Source organism: Phycodurus eques, unplaced genomic scaffold (assembly GCF_024500275.1).
Source record: "Phycodurus eques isolate BA_2022a unplaced genomic scaffold, UOR_Pequ_1.1 contig_204, whole genome shotgun sequence".
Lineage (NCBI taxonomy): Eukaryota > Metazoa > Chordata > Actinopteri > Syngnathiformes > Syngnathidae > Phycodurus > Phycodurus eques.
In genome coordinates this window covers 34,579-53,397 of record NW_026904201.1, presented here as the reverse complement: position 1 = coordinate 53,397, position 18,819 = coordinate 34,579, and the positions used below count along the sequence as shown (strand labels likewise).

Sequence of the window (18,819 nt, the reverse complement as noted above, 5' to 3'; positions counted from 1 at the left end):
ACTCCTTGAAGTCTCAGCGCCCTTTGCACAATGGTCATTGCACCGGACTATTGCAATATTAGTCGTTCGAACTGCTCTAAGTGCTAGAGGACTCTGCATCTTTTTGCACAATTGTTTTTTGTCAATGTCTTTATGTCCCCAAAGTGTTCTGTAAATTGACTGTTTGTTGTACTAGAGCGGCTCCAACTACCGGAGACAAATTCCTTGTGTGTTTTGGACATACTTGGCAAATAAAGATGATTCTGATTCTGATTCTGATTCTGATGTCCCCTTACAAATTTTGCCGATTTCCCTCGTGTCTGGATCATCGATCTTGGAAACGGCGGCTTTGGAACCACTTTGGTGCACAAGAATTTCTTTGGTAAATGGATGGATCATTCTTATTTTCCTTCCTTTTTTACTCCATTTTTAATCCCGAACGGAATGTTCAAATTTCACCTGTGACATCGGAATTATTTGTAAACAATTTCCTGGTGTAGCATGTGTCCATAGGCTTGTATTTGAATATTTTAATTTTCCCAATTGGATAAAATGATCAATATGAATTTTCTATACCGCCTGTGAGTTGTCACGCATTCCAGCTGACTTTGGGTGAAAGATGGATATTACAAAGTTTTCTTCTTGTACAAATCAGCCACGCTCCAACTGAAGTTTAAACAGCATTTTTCTTCTTTACACAAGTAAACACAGTGAAAAACATGCGCCTTCTGACCAGAAATTTGGGAGTTGTTACAGTCCTTTAGTGTCCATTTTCTTGTTTTCACCGACAAGCCTTTGTCCCCTGGCAGCACGTTTCCTTTTCACTGATCGTGTGACGCTGCATGCTGACTATTCAGTGGCAATATACACTGTGACCAGTAGGTGGTAGTAACATGCCACAGAACTTGTAGACATTACATTTAAAACAATACATTTTCCCTGTAGGAAGAGAAAACTCTGAACAAAAAGAAACACTTTTTGTGACAGCAATACCAAAAATTACAAAGGTTTATATTCACCCATATGTTAAAAAAATAAAATCTTGTAATTTTCTCTGAATTGACAATCACCCATCAAGTCATGCCGCCTCAACATCAAAACAATGTACAGGAAGTCCTTGAGTTACGACATACTCGACCTACGACGTTTCGACTTTACGAGGCCCGTGGTTCGTCCGACATTTTATCCCAGAACCATAGTGTTTCTGCTTAGCTCGGGCATAGTGCTTGTCTGTGTTTGTGCGCCAGGAGTATCTTTGCCTTTTTCGCCCTCCTTTTTTTCACACGCTCAGCATTAATGGTAATTACAGCATCTTATTTTTTTATTTTAATGTATTTTAGTTTCTTTATACGAAGTGTTAACCTTTCCTGCTACGGTCATCTGACCGTAGTCGGGAGACCCAGGAGTTAACTCCCTTCTCTCGTTGCACAGCTGAGGTGGGTGGCGGCAACAATAAAGGCAAGAAGCACCGATTTGCTGCTTTAATAGCTTTATTAGCTCCTCTGCACATTCAATGTCAACGGGTCCTCCGCTAATCGCTACTCTTCCACGGTCGCCGTCACTACACTTGTACACACCCGTATCGTCGCGCACTCCTTCCTCCTTCGCAGTCCCGTCTCACTCACACATCGACGCACACGCCCACACACACTGAGCTTGCTGTCACAATCACATGGGACAATACCCGTAACAGAAGTATTTCGCCGTAAATTTTGACTTTAATGGTGAAATCTGACTTACGGGGAAATTCGTGTTACGTCGCCAGCGTAGGAACGGAACTCGTTCGTAAATCGAGGACTTCCTGTACATATGATGACATCGACAACACGGAAGTCAGTTCAGCTTGTCACAGCATCAAGCCAGCGATCTTCAACTGTTAAAAATACTATTTCTAAATGCAACTGACATGAACCCATTATGTGACAGGAAAAGACATAATAATATTGAACTAAAGATGCATATAATAAACAAAGAGCAACATTAGTATGGTTCAGGGTTACCAACTGAATGAAATATGATCGCCCACCTCTCCCAAAGGAAGATTATACAAAAGGGCAGAGGCGGGGCAGCAGAAAACAGTTATAGTGGGGATCACAGAAGGCCTCCTTGAGCCCTCACTTTGTCGTGGTGGAGGGGTTTGTGTGTCCCAATGATCCTTGGAGCTAAGTTGTCTGGGGCTTTATGCCCCTGGCAGAGTCACCCATGGAAAACAGGTCCTAGGTGAGGGGCCAGACAAAGCACGGCTCCAAAAACCGTATGACGAGGACAATAAATGGATTCAGGTTTCCCTTGCCCGGACGTGGGTCACCGGGGCCCCCCTCTGGAGCCAGGCCTGGAGGTGGGGCTCAAAGGTGAGTGCCTGGTGGCCGGGCCTGCACCCATGGGGCCCGGCCGGGCACAGCCCGAAAGGGTCACGTGGGTCCCCTTTCCCATGGGCTCACCACCTGTGGGAGGGGCCATAGGGGTCGGGTGCAGTGCGAGCTGGGCGGTGGCCGAAGGCGGGGACCTTGGCAATCCGATCCCCGGCAACAGAAGCTGGCTCAAGGGACGTGGAATGTCACCTCTCTGGCAGAGAAGGAGCCCGAGGTGGTGTGTGTGGTCGAGAAGTTCCGACGAGATATAGTCGGACTCGCCTCCACGCACAGCTTGGGCTCTGGTACCAGTCCTCTCGAGAGGGGTTGGACTCTCTTCCACTCTGGAGTTGCCCACGGTGAGAGGCGCCGATCAGGTGTGGGAATACTTATTGCTCCCCGACTCAGCGCCTGCACGTTGGGGTTCACCCTGGTGGACGAGAGGGTAGCCTCCCCGTCAAGCTGAAGAAGGAGTCCTATCGGGCCTTTTTGGCATCTGGGACTCCTGAGGCAGCTGATGGGTACCGGCTGGCCTAGCGGAATGCAGCTTTGGTGGTCGCTGAAGCAAAAACTCAGGCATGGGAGGAGTTCGGTGAGGCCATGGAGAAAGACGGAAATTCTTGTCCACCATCCGGTGTCTCAGGAGGGGGAAGCAGTGCACCATCAACACTGTGTATAGTGGGGATGGGGCGCTGCTGACCTCGACTCGGGACGTTGTGAGCCGGTGGGGAGAATACTTCGAAGACCTCCTCAATTCCACCGACACGCCTTCCCATGAGGGAGCAGAGTCTGGGTTCTCTGAGGCGGGCGCTCCTATCTCTGGGGTTGAGGTCAATAAGGTGGTTAAAAAGCTCCTCGGTGGCAAGGCCCTGGGAGTGGATGAGATTCGCCCGGAGTTCCTCAAGGCTCTGGATGTTGTAGGGCTGTCCTGGTTGACACGCCTCTGCAACATCGCGTGGACATCGGGGACAGTGCCTCTGGATTGGCAGACTGGGGTGGTGGTCCCCCCTTTTTAAGAAGGGGGACCGGAGGGTGTGTTCCAACTACAGGGGGATCACACTCCTCAGCCTCCCTGGTAAGGTCTATTTAGGGGTGCTGGAGAGGAGGGTCCATCGGGAAGTTGAATCTCAGATTCAGGAGGAGCAGTGTGGTTTTCGTCCTGGCTGTGGAACAGTGGACCTGCTCTACACCCTTGGCAGGGTCCTCGAGGATGCATGGGAGTTCGCCCAACCAGTCTACATGTGTTTTGTGGACTTGGAGAAGGCGTTTGACCGTGTCCCTTGGGGGATCCTGTGGGGGGTGCTTCGGGAGTATGGGGTACCGAACCCCCTGATACGGGCTGTTCGGTCCCTGTACGACCGGAGTTTGGTCCGCATATCCGGCAGTAAGTTGGACTCGTTTCCGGTGAGGGTTGGACTCCGCCAAGGTTGCCCTTTGTCACCGATTCTGTTCATAACTTTTATGGACAAAATTTCTAGGCTCAGAAAATGGATGGATGGATGGAGGTGTAAGTACATTAGCTGAAACACTAACAGACCTCATAGCTGGTTGGATCTACAAAGACATAATGTAGCTCCCTCTGACCTTCTTTGTACTTTTCCATCAACATCCTTAAGGCAAATAATGCATTTGTGGTACTCTTTCTCATCATGAAACCATACTGTTGCTCGCAAACACTCACTTCTGTCCTGAGTCTAGCCTCCACTACTCTTTCCCTTAACCTCATTGTGTGGCTCATCAACTTTATTCCTCTATAGATCCCACAGCTCTGCACATCACCTTTGTTCTTAAAAATGGGCCCCAGCACACTTTTCTTCCATTCCTCAGGCATCTTCGACAAATGACTGATAACTATGATAATTTCTTGGGTAGCCCCTCACTTACACTCTGGTCCTATAGATGTTTATAATTTACATAGTCACTCCCACCACACTTCAGTTGTACAGCCGGATAACAACAATAAAAAAAAATTCTAAACCCAAGTTGTGAGTTAGCGCAAAGATGCAAATGCAGCAAAGGCTGTGGATGCAGCAGAAATACAAATGTATGAGGCTTGAATTGTGCATGATATTTACATGCTCATTTAATTACTGGTTTACAATACCGGGGATCTAAGCATTTGTTGTCTTGGCTAGCGTTGACATTTTGGTGAAAGCGCTAATTTCGTTGCCACAGAATAATATGTCCCAGATTAGCACATAGTGGGTAGTAGTAGGTGTGTGTTTAAAAGGCACTTTGTATTTCTCAGTTTGGGGGAATACAGTGACTCTTGTTCATGCATTGTTGACCTTCAGTTGGGCCAAAATGGTCATTTATGGTACAGAGATTATTAACTGAGGAGAAGAAGGTTGCTGTCCCAATGACAACTGCAGAGTATCATAGTTGGGTGGAGTTATCCTGTTTCGGATAATATATTGCAGGTGTTTAGCCAACAGGCCCCCAGTGAACTGACTACTCCTGGTTTACAAGACCAGTGTTCTAACAGCTGAGCTTTGAGGTCTTCGGTTTTTGACTAGTCAAAGGCAGAATAAGAGCAATGGAGTGTGATGTTGGTTGCCATGGTCAAACAGCATTTTGAAAATCCAAGGACAACAATCCTGAAAACACAACAACATTGCTTTGTTTGGAGGAGACAAAACATTGACCTACAGGTTTTTTAGGTATTCTAAGGACAACTGCATCACTTTTTCCAGTATATTTTCTTGGTTAACCCAACCACTGGCTTTGTAGACCATAGCTCGTACCACTGAGGGATGAGGCCTCACTCTTTGGTCTCGCGTAATCCTTTTGGTGAACAAGCCAACAAAGCACTAACGAAGAGAAGATTACTGATACATTGAATTACCAATAGGAACATCCGCATCACAACCCATAAACCATATAACTTGTCATTTGGCACCAGTGAGAGTTGAAATCACGAACCCTGGTTTACAAGACCAGGGCTGAAGATATGGGTGGGAGTGCTTGCAAATAGTGCATGATAGTTCCAGTATATGGTTATTTGTACTTGAGAAAACGTCATAATGCAGGGATGACTTACCATGGGGGGACTGATATCAGGGCTACAAAATGATGCCTTAGTGTGTTCAGCAAAAATGTCCACAGAACGTATAATACCAACTCAAGAATGGTTAGCATCAGCATAGAATCTGTAGGTGGGTGGTAGGCCCCATTGAGAATAGAACTCACGACGCCGGATTTACAAGACCATTGTTCTACCCCCTGAGCCAGGAGACCTTCTGTTATGAAATTAGCTCATGTGCTAACACCGTATTTTACAAAATTCAGTGCCACTCATCCGTACATCATGGCTGGCCTCACCCCTGTTTTATAAACTTTGCCCTTCATCCAAGCAGAGACTCTTCTGTCACATGACACACCTGACACCTTCCTACACCCGTTCCAACCTGCTTGGACCCGTTTCTTCACTTCCTGACCACACTCACCATGGCCCTGGACGGTTGACCCCAAGTATTTCAAGTCCTCCACCCTTGCAATTGCTTCTCCCTGTCGCCTCACTCCTTTCGGTGAACAAGCCAACACAGCACTAACGAAGACAGAAGATTACTGATACATTGAAGTACCTATGGCAACATCCGCATCACAGCCCATAAACCATATAACTTGTCATCTGCCCCCAGTGGGAGTTTAAAGTTGGTTTACAAGACCAGGGCTGAAGATATGGGTGGGAGTGCTTGCAAATAGTGCATGATAGTTCCAGTATATGGTTATTTGTACTTGTAAAACTTCATCATGCAGGGATGACTTAGCATGGGGGGGACTGATATCAGGGCTACAGCTGGGTCCACGACCCCCTGTCCTGCATGTTTCCACTCCTGTCCCTGTCCTGTCCAGTCCTGTCCTATCTTGTTGTATCCTTCCCTCACAGGGTGTAGCACAACTGCCCCATACAACACTCGATTCTGCGTAATTGTACATGATTACTTTCCTCATCTTGTTACCAGCTAGTTTCATCTTTTGTTGTCTGCTTTTCCTATATTATTTCGCTACCTTTTCACTCTGTCTCCTTTTTTTTTTGTTTCTGAAATTGCCCTTTAAAAACTTTGCTCAATTCGACTGAACGATTGTCTTCTTCTTTTCCTTTGGGCTGTCCCTTTTGGGGTCGCCACAGTGCGTCATCCTTTTCCATGTAAGCCTAATCTCCTGCATCCTCCTCTCGAACACCAACTGCCCTCATGTCTTCCCTCACGACATCTATCAACCATCTTTTTGGTCTTCCGAAAGCTCTCTTGCCTGGCAGCTCCATCCTCATCATCGTTCTACCAATATACTCACTATTTCTCCTTTGGACATGTCCGAACCATCAAAGTCTGCTCTCTTTAACTTTGTCTCCAAAACATCGAACCTTGGCTGTCCCTCTGATGAGGTCGTTTCTAATTTCATCCAACCTGGCACTCCGAGAGCGAACCTCAACATCTTCATTTCCGCCAGCTCCAGCTCTGCTTCCTGTTGTCTCTTCAGTGCCACTGTCTCTAATCCGTACATCACTGCTGGCCTCACCACTGTGTGATAAACTTTGCCCTTCATCCAAGTAGAGACTCTTCTGTCACATAACACACCTGACACCTTCCAACCACATGTTCCAACCTGCTTGGACCCGTTTCTTCACTTCCTGACCACACTCACCATTGCTCTGGACGGTTGACCCCAAGTATTTCAAGTCCTCCACCCTTGCTATCTCTTCTCCCTTTAGCCTCACTCTTCCCCCACCACCCCTCTCATTCTTGCACATATATTTTGTCTTACTTCGGCTAATCGTCATTCCTCTGCTTTCCAGTGCATGCCTCGATCTTTCTAAATGTTCCTCCACCTGCTCCCTGGTTTCACTGCAGATCACAATGTCATCTGCAAACATCATGGTCCAGGGGGATTCTAGTCTAACTTCAACTGTCAGCCTGTCCATCACCACTGCAAACAGGAAGGGGCTCAGGGCTGATCCCTGATGCAGTCCCACCTCCACATTAAATTCGTCTTTCACACCTACAGCACACCTCACCGCTGTTCTGCTTCCATCGTACATGTCTTGTATTCTTCTAACATACTTCTCTGCCACTCCAGACTTCCGCATGCAGTACCACAGTTCTTCTCTGGGTTCTCTGTCATAGGCTTTCTCTAGATCCACAAAGACACAATGTAGCTCGTTCTGACCTTCTGTGTACTTTTCCATCAACATCCTCAAGGCAAATAATGCATCTGTGGTACTCTTTCTTGGCATGAAATCATACTGTTGCTCGCAAATACTCACTTCTGTCCTGAATCTAGTCTCCACTACTCTTTCCCATAACTTCATTGTGTGGCTCATCAACTTTATTCCTCTATAGTTCCCAGAGCTCTGCACAACACGTTTGTTCTTATAAATGTCCACCAGCACACTTTTCCTCCATTCCTCAGGCATCTTCGACGAATGACTGAGAACTATGTGAATTTCTTGGGTAGCCCCTCACTTACACTCTGGTCCTGTCGATGTTTAAAATTTACATAGCCACTCCCACCACACTTCAGTTGTACAGCTGGGTCCACAACCCCCTGTCCTGCAGGCTTCCACTACTGTGCCTGTCCTGTCCAATCCCGTCCTATCTTGTTGTATCCTTACCTCGCAGAAGCACAACTGCCCCATACAAGACTCGACTCTGCGTAATTGTACTATATTACTTACTTACAGCAAGAGTTTCATCTTTTGTTGTCTTCTTTTCCGATATTATTTCGCAACCTTTTCACTCTGTCTCCTTTTTTTGTTTCTGAAATTGCCCTTTAAAAACTTTGACTATTCCGGAAGCTGGTTTCCTACCTTGTCTAGCGTCATGTATAACAACTAGGAAACTACACTTCAGGCCTCAGTGAGAATTGAACTCACGACCCCTGGTTTACTAGACCAGTGCTCTAGCCACTGAGCTATGAGGCCTTTCTTTTCTGTTGATCGTTACCATTTTGGTTAACTAGTTAACAGCAACAAAGTGGGCAAAAGTGCATTGTCAGCTTGTTAAGAAACAAAGTATCAAGGAATTTAATTGTCTTACCAACACACATTCACACATTGTTGGATTCATACGCGACCAAGACGCGGAGTTAAATGCGGATCAGAGCGATGACGTCATTGATCGGATCGGCGACTTTTGACATGAAAGCCGGCCAGCATAAAATGCTAATTATCGGCCGATAACGATAACACCGATCAGATCGGCGTAAAATCTACTTTTAAACAAAATAATTTATTCTTTTCAATTTATATGAATGTGGGTCGCGACTTTGCAACATTAGCCACATGCAAGCTGGATGTACTACTGAACTGAATGTCCTGTTAGCCACAAGTGATTCGTTCGTTGAACGAGTCCTGTCCTGCCACGAGTGACTCAGGTGGAATTTCATTGCGAACTAGTACGATGAGTGATTCGTACTAGTGCAAGGAACGACATATTATGCAGTGAACGTACTCGTGGGTGATTGTAACCGTTCTTCCTTACGGGACAGCTTTCACGAGCATCCGTTTCTCCAAGCTAACGGCTCATGTTGGGTCAGTCAAGCACATGAAAACAAGCACACATATTTAAAATAAATGTAAATTCATAATAAATGTACGCATGCATACAGACATATTCCCTGGTGTCTCCAATGCAATTATTAAAGCCTTTTAATTAATAACAACACAACTGCAATTAAGCTTACACAGCGCTTCCAAAACCACTCAGACACTTTACAGTAATCAGATGAATGTTTTTAATACAAAATCATGAGTGAAACAGGTTGATCTATTCAGACAAAGTTAACTTTTCACAACATGAGAAAGCTCCACTTTCACAGAGCATCAAAAAATTGAGATAGACTCTTTTTGTTCCTCCCCACGGAAAACTTTAGTAAAAGGCGAAAGATTTATACGATCTGAAAAGAAACAAGAGTGAACTGCTTTGGTCACAGCGAAGCGGACTATGTCATTAGTGTCATTGCCATTTTAACAGACGGTCTTAAATTCAAACAATTGGACTTTTTTTTTTAACACGAATTAAAAAAATACACCTACATTTGACATACTCCAATATTCTCATCCTGTCACGCAAAAAGACAATGTAAACGTGTATAGATGCTCTGTGTTGCCGTTCTTTATCAAGATTGTCAACTGTTTTAACGCACTGCATTGTGGGAACGTGACACATTACATATCATCTGATTGATTGGTGTGTTCGGCTGAGTTTATGATTATTTGGACAATCTCGTGGGGTGCACCGTTCCTGGAGGTACTGCGATACCAGGTCGATGCGTGGAGTGGACTGGAGCAAGCCCATATTCCATCTCCCAGTTCCAAAAATCAATTTAATATATGGTCCCCGAATAGGGGACGTATCAGATATTAAACTGATAAGAACAGATACTACACTTGATCTTAGCCAAAAGGCCGAGAAGCGATGCCGGCATAATGCCAGAAAAGACGACCTCATTCTCCAGCCTACAAGCCAAAGTTATAGTGGCACATATCGACATGATAATCACAGATGAGTCACATATGGACACGCCAAACAACAATTATGAAACGAATGTCAACTGTGTCGTTTTTCAACGTTTATATTGAAAGAATGTTGTCAGATGCTCGTGTTCCTTGGTCACGTGGTCCACGTCGTTCCAATAGAATGCGGACATTAACGCATATCCTTTAGCCGTGTATTAAGACCGAAGAAAATAATGAGTAATTTGGAATAAAAATCGGTTGTTGGTATAATGTTGTGGCCACGAGCTGAATAGCTGTTTGCTCAACATTTTGAAATGAACACAAATTTTGAAATCAATGGCTCTGCCTCGCTCCAATACTTCCAGTTTCCTGCTTTGGGAACTGACAGTAGGACTCTAGCGCCATCGTCACAGAGGAGGCGAATTACACCCCTCCCACAAATATAGTTTAACAATGTTGCTGTTCCTCATGTTGTAAGCCTTAATAATCGAATAAAAACGTGCCAGAAACGTCAAAATCCTTGAATATTTTCCATTAAACATTTCAACGTATACCCCAAAACAGTAAGCATGCCCTGCCCAAGAATGAATCCAAAAAACGACAGAGTGAACGCAAAACCAACCACTTGTGAAGTACTTAACTATCTTCTTTTCTTCTTCTTTTCCTTTCGGCTTGTCCCGTTAGGGGTCGCCACAGCGCGTCATCCTTTTCCATGTAAGCCTATCTCCTGCATCCTCCTCTCGAACACCAACTGCCATCATGTCTTCCCTCACGACATCCATCAACCTTCTCTTTGGTCTTCCTCGAGCTCTCTTGCCTGGCAGCTCCATCCTCATCATCCTTCTTCCAATATACTCACTATTTCTCCTCTGGACGTGTCCACACCATTGAAGTCTGCGCTCTCTAACTTTGTCTCCAAAACATCGAACCTTGGCTGTCCCTCTGATGAGCTCATTTCTAATTTTATCCAACCTGGTCACTCCAAGAGCGAACCTCAACATCTTCATTTCCGCCACCTCCAGCTCTGCTTCCTGTTGTCTCTTCAGTGCCACTGTCTCTAATCCGTACATCATGGCTGGCCTCACTACTGTTTTATAAACTTTGCCCTTCATCCTAGCAGAGACTCTTCTGTCACATAACACACCTGACACCTTCCTCCACCCGTTCCAACCTGCTTTGACCCGTTTCTTCACTTCCTGACCACACTCACCATTGCTCTGGACGGTTGACCCCAAGTATTTAAAGTCCTCCACCCTTGCTATCGCTTCTCCCTGTAGCCTCATTCCTCCCCCACCAGCCCTCTCATTCATGCACATATATTCTGTTTTACTTCGGCTAATCTTCATTCCTCTTCTTTCCAGTGCATGCCTCCATCTTTCTAACTGTTCCTCCAGCTGCTCCCTGCTTTCACTGCAGATCACAATGTCATCTGCAAACATCATGGTCCACGGGGATTCCAGTCTAACCTCATCTTTCAGCCTATCCATCACCACTGCAAAAAGGAAGGGGCTCAGGGCTGATCCCTGATGCAGTCCCACGTCCACCTTAAATTATTCTGTCACACCTACAGCACACCTCACCGCTGTTCTGCTGCCCTCGTACATGTCCTGTATTATTCTAACATACTTCTCTGGCACTCCAGACTTCCGCATGCAGTACCACAGTTCTTCTCTGTGTACTCTGTCATAGGCTTTCTCTAGATCTACAAAGACACAATGTAGCTCCTTCTGACCTTCTCTGTACTTTTCCATCAACATCCTCAAGGCAAATAATGCATCTGTGGTACTCTTTCTAGGCATGAAACCATACTGTTGCTCGCAAATACTCACTTCTGTCCTGAGTCTATCCTCCACTACTCTTTCCCATAACTTCATTGTGTGGCTCATCAACTTTATTCCTCTATAGTTGCCACAGCTCTGCACATCACCTTTGTTCTTAAAAATGGGCACCAGTACACTTTTCCTCCATTCCTCAGGCATCTTCTCACGCACTAGAATTCTATTGAACAAGCTGGTCAAAAACTTCACAGCCACCTCTCCTAGATGCTTCCATACCTCCACAGGAATGTCATCAGGACCAACTGCCTTTCCATTTTTCATCCTCTTTAATGCCTTTCTAACTTCCCCCTTACTAATCATTGCCACTTCCTGGTCCACCACACTTACCTCTTCTACTCTCCCTTCTCTATCATTTTCCTCATTCATTAACTCCTCGAAGTATTCTTTCCATCTAGCAAGCACACTGCTGGCACCAGTCAACATATTTCCATCTCTATCCTTAATCACCCTAACCTGCTGCACATCCTTCCCATCTCTATCCCTCTGTCTGGCCAGCCTGTATAGATCCTTTTCTCCTTCTTTAGTGTCCAACCTGCCATACATGTCATCATATGCCTCTTGTTTTGCCTTTGCCACCTCTACCTTTGCCCTGTGTCGCATCTCAATGTATTCCTTTCGCCTCTCCTCGGTCCTCTCAGTGTCCCACTTCTTCTTAGCTAACCTCTTTCCTTGTATGATTTCCTGTACTGTGAGGTTCCACCACCAAGTCTCCTTCTCTCCTTTCCTGCCAGAAGATACACCAAGTACTCTCCTGCCTGCTTCTCTGATCACCTTGGCTGCAGTGGTCCAGTCTTCTGGAAGCTCCTGCCGTCCACCGAGAGCCTGTATCACCTCTTCCCGAAAAGCTGCACAACACTCGTCCTGTCTCAGCTTCCACCACATGGTTCTCTTCTCTGCCTTTGTCTTCCTAATTTTCCTCCCCACCACCAGAGTCATCTTACACACCACCATCCTATGCTGTCTAGCCACACTCTCCCCTACCACTACCTTACAGTTGGTAACCTCCTTCAGATTACATCGTCTGCACAAGATGTAATCCACCTGTGTGCTTCGACCTCCGCCCTTGTAGGTCACCCTATGTTCGTGCCTCTTCTGGAAAAAAGTGTTCACTACAGCCATTTGCATCCTTGTTGCAAAGTCTACCACCATCTGTCCCTCCAAGTTCCTTTCCTGGATGCCGTATTTACCCATCACTTCTTCATCACCCCTATTACCTTCACCAACATGTCCATTACAATCTGCACCAATTACGACTCTCTCTCTGTCTGGGATGCTAAGAACTACATCATCTAGCTCCTTCCAGAATTTCTCTTTCACCTCTAGGTCACATCCTACCTGTGGGGCATAGCCACTAATCACATTACACATAACACCCTCAATTTAAAATTTCAGCCTCATCACTCGATCTGATACTCTTTTCACCTCCAAGACATTCTTAGCCAACTCTTCTTTTAAAATAACCCCGACTCCATTCCTCTTCCCATCGACACCATGGTAAAATAATTTAAACCCTGCCCCTAAACTTCTAGCCTTACTGCCTTTCCACCTGGTCTCCTGGACACACAATATATCAACCTTTCTCCTCATCATCATGTCAACCAACTCCCGAGATTTTCCTGTCATAGTCCCAACATTCAAAGTCCCCACATTCAGTTCTAGGCTCTGTGTTTTCCTCTTCTCTTTCTGCCGAAGAACCCGCTTTCCACCTCCTCTTCTTCTTTGACTTCGACCCACAGTAGCTGAATTTCCAACGGCGCCCCGCAGGTTGACGGCGCCGGTGGCGGACGTTGTTAACCCGGGCCACGACCGATCCGGTATGGAATTCTTTGGATGAACGCTCATATTTGTTTGGCAAGGTTTTAAGCCGGATGCCCTTCCTGACGCAACCCTCTGCATTTATCCGGGCTTGGGACCGGCCTACAGTTTGCACTGACTTGTGCCACCCATAGGGCTGCATTTTGTGAAGTACTTAACTATAATCAGCCATTATTACTTGACAACACACAACAATAGAAAAAGAAAATCCATATTCGTAAACAAATGTAGTTTTGTTGTCATATATAGTATGTCGTATAGTATAATAGTCTTAAGGAAATGTATGGTCACGAGTAGGCCCCGTGTTTTGCAATTAGCTTTACCTATTGATGTGAAGTGACATATCCAATTTTGCTTCCTTAAACTCTTATGACTGGTCACTCGAAGGAGATTGACAACGTAGAGGAGTCTGTGTTAACATTTTCGTCAGTTGTTGATGAATTTTGTCATCTAATTTGTTCAGCTTACCTCACTTGACCGCTCGTATTCCAAAGTAATGCTCAGGTCACCTGGGAGATCTCAGCGTTCTTACGTAAAGGCTAAATAAGTGTTGCTATTGGACAATGACTTCATTATAAAACGCTAAAAATATGTATTTTTTGTGATTATTCATTGTTAATGAATTCATATTAAAATGTGCAAGTGGACATAATGTCAGAGAGCACTGAAGACTTTACCAATTATTCAGAAATCAGTTACAAATTGCCCTGCGATTGGCTGGCAACCAGTTCAGGGTGGACCCCGCCTCCTGCCCGACGATAGCTGGGATAGGCTCCAGCATTCCCGCGACCCAAGTGAGGAGAAGTGGCTCAGAAAATGGATGGATGGATGGATAATTATTACAGTGTAGAATTTTAAACAACTTTTCAATGGCTTCTGTAATTTATTTTGCCCTCATTTCAATGTTTAATTGAGGTGAAAGATAAAACTGTGCTCCCTACTTCAAGAGCTGATGTAATATTATGTTGGCAGTAACAATAAAATTCAAAAGGGAAAAGAAAGTGATCTGTTCTTATCAGTTTAATATCTGATACGTCCTCTATATGGGGACCATATATTAAATCGATTTTTGGAACTGGGAGATGGAATAGGGGCTTGCTCCGTCCACTCCACGCATCGACCTGGTATTGCAGTACCTCCAGGAACGGTGAACAGCTCGTTCACCGTTCCTAAAAGAGCAGCCCAATCTGGCTGGTGGACATCTTGGCATGCAATATGAATTTGGCGGTACAGCAAACCCATCTGAAAGGGCATTTACAAATATAATATACTGTACATGTACGAGTAGGTCGCGACTTTGAAACATTAGGAACATGCGGGTGACAACAGTTGAGAACCGCTGTAGAAGGCTTTTCTTCACCTGCGTAAAAAAAACATCCAATTGTATGTGTGTTGGCGGCACGGTGGACGACTGGTTAGAGCATCTGCCTCACCGTTCTGAGGACTGGGGTTCAATCCCCGGCCCCGCCTGTGTGGAGTTTGCATATCCAAGATGGCGCCTACCAGTGTGGTTGCCTCGGTAACGCGCTCTCTAGTATTGTCTTTGTTTTTGTGTTTTTCGTCCGTCTTTGGAGACCTTACACGACTCACTTACACAAGGGGAGACCTGCTAACCATCAAGGAGGCTACTCCGGACTTTCTGTCACCAACTTTCGAAAATCCGCTCAGTTTTTTCCCCGAGTTACTCACCGGAGCGGCGTCCGCGGTTTTCGGCGCATGGATGCGGAAGCGGCGCCACAGAGGAAAACGAGCCGGCATTCAGGTGAAACTCCGCAAGAGAGGACACAGATTGGCGTTCCCGTCGATCCACCTCGCGAATGTACGCTCCCTACCCAACAAAATGGACGAGCTTCATCTTCTGTTAAAGACCAGTAAAGACTTCGGACGTTCCGCGGCCATGTGCTTCACGGAGACCTGGCTTTGCGACGATGTACCCGATGGCGCCGTCACGCTTCCCGGCTTCAACATTCATCGAGCGGACCGCGACATGGAATCATCGGGAAAAACGAAGGGCGGCGGGATATGCCTCCATATAAACGAAAAATGGTGTACGGACGTCACGGTGCTCAGCACACACTGCAGCCCGCATTTGGAGTCGCTGTTTCTGAACTGTAAACCATTTTACTCGCCACGTGAGTTTGCATCGTTTATACTGGCTGGAGTCTATATTACTCCGCAAGCTAACACGAACGAAGATCTTCACTCAGATCTTTAACAGATCTTTGGAAATGTACGAAGTTCCATCCTGCTTCAAACGCTCCACCATCATTCCAGTCCCCAAGAAACCTGCAATCTCTGGTCTGAATGACTACAGGCCTGTCGCTTTGACATCTGTGGTCATGAAGTCCTTTGAACGTCTCGTGCTGGACCACCTCAAGAGTGTCACAGGTCCCCTGCCGGACCCCCTGCAGTTTGCCTACCAAGTGAACAGGTCTGCGGATGATGCAGTCAACATGGGACTGCACTTCATCCTAGAACACCTCGACAGTGCAGGGACCTACGCAAGGATCCTGTTCGTGGACTTCAGCTCAGCGTTCAACACCATCATCCCTGAACTCCTTTCAACCAAGCTTCTCCAGCTCAGCGTCTCACCTGCCATCTGCCAGTGGATTTACAGCTTTCTGACGGGCAGGACGCAGCAGGTCAGGCTGGGGGAGGCCACCTCATCCACACGCAGCATCAGCACTGGGGCCCCCCAAGGTTGTGTCCTCTCTCCGCTGCTCTTCTCTCTCTACACGAACGACTGCACCTCAGCGAACCCGACTGTCAAGCTCCTGAAGTTTGCAGATGACACCACTGTCATCGGCCTCATCAAGGACGGTGACGAGTCTGCATATCGACAGGAAGCGGAGCGGCTGGAGCTGTGGTGCGGGCGACACAACCTGGAGCTGAACACGCTCAAGACGGTAGAGATGATCGTGGACTTCAGGAGGCATCCTTCGCCACAGCTGCCCCTCACGTTGTCCAGCTGCCTTGTGTCAACTGTCGAGACCTTCAAGTTCCTGGGAATTACAATCTCTCAGGACCTGAAGTGGGCGAACAACATCAACTCCGTCCTCAAAAAGGCCCAGCAGAGGATGTACTTCCTGCGGCTTCTGAGAAAGCACGGCCTGCCACCAGAGCTGCTGAGACAGTTCTACACAGCGGTCATCGAATCGGTCCTGTGTTCTTCCATCACAGTCTGGTTTGGTGCTGCTACAAAAAAGGACAAACTCCGACTGCAACGGACAATCAAAACTGCTGAAAGGATTGTCGGTACCCCCCTACCCACCATTGAGGACTTGCACGCTGCCAGAACTAAGACAAGGGCGTGCAAAATCCTCTCGGACCGTCTGCACCCCGGTCACCAGCTCTTCCAGCTCCTTCCCTCAGGTAGGCGCTACCGATCAACGCAAACTAGAACTAGTAGACATTCCAACAGCTTCCTCCCTCTTGCGATCAACCTCTTAAACACCTAACCTATAATTCCATTACAACAAGCTGGCAATTTTTTGACTTGAGTTCGTTGTCACATTTCTGTGGGGCCAATTATGTATTACTCGTGCACTCACTGTAGTTGTCTCGCCATGCTGCACTATTTGCATATACTGGCCACTCATGCCAGAGTAGCATCTGCTCCATTTGCACACTGATTGAGGAGTATCTGTAACATTTGCACAACCAACATTGTCCCAGATGATCGCACTACTCGTCACTTTAAACCGCATACACTCCTTGAAGTCTCAGCGCCCTTTGCACAATGGTCATTGCACCGGACTATTGCAATATTAGTCATTCGAACTGCTCTAAGTGCTAGAGGACTCTGCATCTTTTTGCACAATTGTTTTTTGTCAATGTCTTTATGTCCCCAAAGTGTTCTGTAAATTGACTGTTTGTTGTACTCGAGCGGCTCCAACTACCGGAGACAAATTCCTTGTGTGTTTTGGACATACTTGGCAAATAAAGATGATTCTGATTCTGATCTGATTCTGATTCTGATTCTGATGTTCTCCCCGTGCCTGCGTGGGTTTTCTCCGGGCACTCCGGTTTCCTCCCACATCCCAAAAACATGCATGCTCGGTTAATTGACGACTCTAAATTGCCCGTAGATGTGAATGTGAGTGTGAATGGTTGTTTGTTTGTCTGTGCCCTGCGATTGGCTGGCAACCAGTTCAGGTTGTACCCCGAATGGGTGGTTTATATGTTTCTGGGTGTGAGTTATTTTTTTCAAGTTATTTTATCATGTCTTGATGCCACTGTGCATTATGGGTATCCATTTACTGTCTCAATTTAAACTGAAATTCTCAAATAAGAAGCATATTTCTTCATGTATTAGCACACAGTAGCGTTTCATCTTGCGTATGTTCCGGCTTGCCCGTTATGTGTATGGTTGTTCACATGCTCATGACGACACCGTCGCTTGACATAGCGTGCGCGTGAATGACTTGCGTGCTCGCGCCGAGTAAAAGTCATACTTACCTGGCAAGAGGAGACACCATGATCAAGAATGTGGTTCACCCAGGGTGAGGCTCAGCCATTGCACTCTGGTTGTGCTGACCCCTGCAAATTCCCCAAATATGGGAATCTTGACTGCATAATTTCTGGTAGTGGGGAACTGCGTTCGTGCTCTCCCCTGATCATTGGTTAATGAAAAAGAAAACAGTGTTTTCAATAGTGATGAAGTTGTGTGGTAATTAAGCATGGTACTATGTTACTGATAGTGATGAGCATTTGAGTGTACTGAATCATTCAAAACTGTTCATAAAAAAATTTCATTCACATTCAGTTCTTTTTCACATAGTCATTCAAGTGCTTTCTTATTCAGTTAATGATCCATTCCCGAAGCTTACGTTCACTCAACACATTCACCGAAGGACTATGCGTTGTTGTTGTCATGTATTGTAAACTAGGAAAGGCGGGGAGATTATTTATTTACAAAAACAAAAAGGCTAAATTATGACCTACCTATCACTCTCTCAGAAAGCTCTCGAACACCCGCTTCGGTTGCGACTCGTGAACTTGCGTGCATCGAGCTCAGCTAGCGACCATCCTTCCGCGTCCCCTGACATCCAGCTCGGCTCTCGCCACCCGGCGTGACTTTTCTGCATCCACCGCGGTGGACAGCATCGCTGACACCAGCACCTGTACTTCCTGTTTACCCACCTTAATGTTATTGTTATCTAATCAGTGTAAAGCGTCTTTGAGTGTCTTGAAAAGCGCAATAGGTTTAATCTGTTATTATTATTGTTATTATTATTATTGAAGAAAAAGCTAAACAATGGGAACGTCAACCTCCCCAATATGGCCACTAAGTAGGCACGTTGGTTAGCCGGGCTGTTACAGCGAGCTTGCGTGTCTCATCTACATAATTTTCATATTAGCATTAGCATATTACTCC

General features: G+C 46.1%; 4 non-coding genes and 1 pseudogene across 4 annotated transcripts; 2 read left to right on the top strand and 3 right to left on the bottom strand.

The window, feature by feature from the left end:
• Window positions 1–8,180: 8,180 nt before the first annotated feature.
• On the bottom strand, window positions 8,181–8,253 carry trnat-agu (transfer RNA threonine (anticodon AGU)). The gene has a single exon. It is a non-coding gene; the product is annotated as a tRNA-Thr (tRNA).
• An 880-nt stretch (window positions 8,254–9,133) lies between these two features.
• Window positions 9,134–9,247, bottom strand: LOC133398621 (U5 spliceosomal RNA). The gene has a single exon (XR_009767949.1). It is a non-coding gene; the product is annotated as a U5 spliceosomal RNA (small nuclear RNA).
• Window positions 9,248–9,558: 311 nt separating this feature from the next.
• LOC133398619 (U2 spliceosomal RNA) lies at window positions 9,559–9,750 on the bottom strand. The gene has a single exon (XR_009767948.1). It is a non-coding gene; the product is annotated as a U2 spliceosomal RNA (small nuclear RNA).
• A 4,669-nt stretch (window positions 9,751–14,419) lies between these two features.
• Window positions 14,420–14,600, top strand: LOC133398620 (U2 spliceosomal RNA; annotated as a pseudogene).
• A 3,292-nt stretch (window positions 14,601–17,892) lies between these two features.
• Window positions 17,893–18,057, top strand: LOC133398617 (U1 spliceosomal RNA). The gene has a single exon (XR_009767947.1). It is a non-coding gene; the product is annotated as a U1 spliceosomal RNA (small nuclear RNA).
• The last annotated feature ends 762 nt before the right edge of the window (window positions 18,058–18,819 follow it).